General features: G+C 37.1%; 1 long non-coding RNA gene across 1 annotated transcript; it reads right to left on the minus strand.

Moving 5' to 3' along the window:
• Positions 1 to 738: 738 nt before the first annotated feature.
• LOC113472311 lies at positions 739 to 1,321 on the minus strand. Its single transcript, XR_003394682.1, has 2 exons — positions 1,216 to 1,321; positions 739 to 833 (listed from the first exon to the last, which is right to left on the minus strand). It is a non-coding gene; the product is annotated as an uncharacterized LOC113472311 (long non-coding RNA).
• Between the last annotated feature and the right edge of the window lie 1,589 nt (positions 1,322 to 2,910).

Here is a 2,910-nt window from a genome sequence, read left to right on the forward strand (position 1 = left end):
AAAATGTTTAACTTTGTATTTATTTAATCAACAAAATAAATTGAATCAACAAAAAGTACTTGAGAAAATGAAAATTGTTTGCAAGTTTGTTGGGTTGATGAGAAACCAACAAGGAAATGAAAGGAAATAAAAAGAAAGAAATAGGTACTGTAAAAAATAGTAAAAAATAAAAAAATAATAAAAAAATCTCTTGTCAAAAGAAGTTTCAGCTTTAAATGATAAAAATAACAGAGGAAGAAAAATAGGTAAATAATAAAAGGGTAGGATAGTTTGGAGTCTTTTTATTAGCAACCAAAAAATACCTATACTTACCTGTTGTTACCTGAACCTGATACCAATGTAGACAGAGAAGTATTTAAACCAAAGGAAATATTAAGGGTATGAGTTTAGAATCTTACCTTAAGTAGGTCCTTGACAAGAATTTCTAATGACCTGAATTCTGGATAGGTGACTGAGTAGTCAAGTCTTGTACTCAGCCTCATGAGACCAATGTTGAGGAGCTGGTGTTTCCAATCAAATGATCAACAGATGGCACAAGTCTAAAGTCTGCTCACAACCTTTCAAAAGCAGTTGCAGAGTGCCTGTAACACATAATGTATGACCTGTAGTTATTCAACTTAAGAGTATGAGTTTAGAATCTTACCTTAAGTAGGTCCTTGACAAGAATTTGTAATAACCTGAATTCTGGAGAGGTGACTGAGTAGTCGAGTCTTGTACTCAGCCTCATGAGACCAATGTTGAGGAGCTGGTGTTTCCAATCAAATGATAAATGATCAACGGATGGCACAAGTCTAAAGTCTGCTCACAACCTTTCAAAAGCAGTTGCAGAGTGCCTGTAACACATAATGTATGACCTGTAGTTATTCAATGAAATTAAGTCCTAGGAGCAGGTACAACCATTGTTCCATAACCAAAGAGCTAGCCAAAATTTAACTGCTTACACTCACAGAGGTGGTTCCAAAACTCTGTATTTCAAAAAGTTGGGGAACTTTCTAATTAAAAAATCAACTTTATTCATAATTGATTAGGTTATTTACTAAGAACTGTCAACCCCAAATGAAATTGGTAAAATGGCAAAGTTAAATAAGTCAATAGCAAGAAAACACACAAACCAAAGCTGAAACTGAATTCTTGACAGACCTGATATTGGACTATGTAGGACGTTTATTCCAAATGGACAAAACACCACTGATAGCTAGTTAGCTGGGTACTTACCTTTTCAAACCAGATACCTACAGATTTAGAAAACTACATGGATATTAAATGCTGTGTCCAAAAGCTCACAAGACATCAAATTTAGGCAAAAATCGAAATCTCGTGGCAGTTAAATTTTTTTGAAAAATTCAAAATTTACCGCCAAATGGTTATCTTTATCGCGGATGTTTTTTTGTTCATTACACGTTGCATACACACAAATAATTATCAGGCGTTCATAAAAACACATCTTGCACACTACTCCACAGTTCCATGCACTTTGCTTGCAGCCAACAGCAACAAAAGAACACGTCAATATGCACCAGTTGCCTAAGGCTCACTTAAGTTAAGCAACGTTTTGCAGGACTGGTATCTGATGGCTTTTACCGGCCCACTCCGACTGGGTGATATTTGCCGATTTTTCTTTCTAAGTGAAAATGGGAAATATGAGCTTGTCCCTAAGTGCACAACTTTGTATGTATTTTCCCAAGATATCCCAGTACGTACCTATAGGTAGGTGTTTAGATAGGAACTACGTGTGAAAATAGTAAGAAATACAATGGACATTGCAGTGAAAGAGGAATTTAATAACAGGATCAAAAACAAAGAGAGAAGAAATAATGAGGTAGAAGAAGTAATAGGAGTGGGAGAGATAGAGAGAGAGGCTGAGATGGGAGCGCAAATGTGTAAACAAAAGATAGAAAGCTCTTGTGAACCTCTAGAGAGAGAGAGAGAGAGAGAGAGAGAGAGAGAGAGAGAGGAGATAAGGAAGGCTAACACGTCAATAATAATAACCCAACACACAAGCTGTCAAGTTCCCATGTTTGATATCCCTCTCTCTCTCTCCCATATCATTCCCCTCTCTCTCTCTCTCTCTTCCATTAACTCCCTCCTTCCTTCTCTCTCCCTCCCATTCTTCATCCTCTGTTACTCCTCTTTCCTTTTCTCTCTACCTTCCTGATTCTGCCGCAGCTCCCTGGTGAAAGTGCATTTAGCTTTCGAATCTGCTCTTTTCCTCTGATAGATAGGTCGAACGATTTTGTTCGACAATTGGAAACCTAATATAACATCTCCCCAATTCATTCCCTCTACATAGTACATACCTCCTATCTCCTTCCTACTTCCACACACTGTTACAGCTCCCTCCGATTTATTCTTCCTCCACCTCCATATTTCTTCCCTTTTCCCTTTCACTCTTATTCTCTCACTTCTCATTCCCCTCTGTTCCTCTCTATCTCTCTCCTTACAGCTTTTCTCTCTCCAATAAAAATTGATTCAGGTGCCCACAGGTTTAACTCTCTGCTTAACATATTTTTTCAATCAGATTGTTATCTCCCTCCCTCTTTCTTTTTCTAGCTCCCTCCGATTTATTCTTCCTCCACCTCCATATTTCTTCCCTTTTCCGTTTCACTCTTATTCTCTCACTTCTCCTTCCCCTCTGTTCCTCTCTATCTCTCTCCTTACAGCTTTTCTAAAATTGATTCAGGTGCCCACAGGTTTAACTCTCTGCTTAACATATTTTTTCAATCAGATTGTTATCTCCCTCCCTCTTTCTTTTTCTCTCTCTTTCTATCTGCAATACCTAGCAATACCAATAACTGCAATACCAATTTTAATGTTCCCGAAAAGTACTACCTACATGTACTTAGTGGAACAAGAAGAGATTTTTGTTAAAAAGAAAGTAGGTAATCAATAAATCTATTATTATTATTTATC

This window comes from Diaphorina citri, unplaced genomic scaffold (assembly GCF_000475195.1).
Source record: "Diaphorina citri unplaced genomic scaffold, Diaci psyllid genome assembly version 1.1 scaffold4733, whole genome shotgun sequence".
NCBI classification, from domain to species: domain Eukaryota; kingdom Metazoa; phylum Arthropoda; class Insecta; order Hemiptera; family Psyllidae; genus Diaphorina; species Diaphorina citri.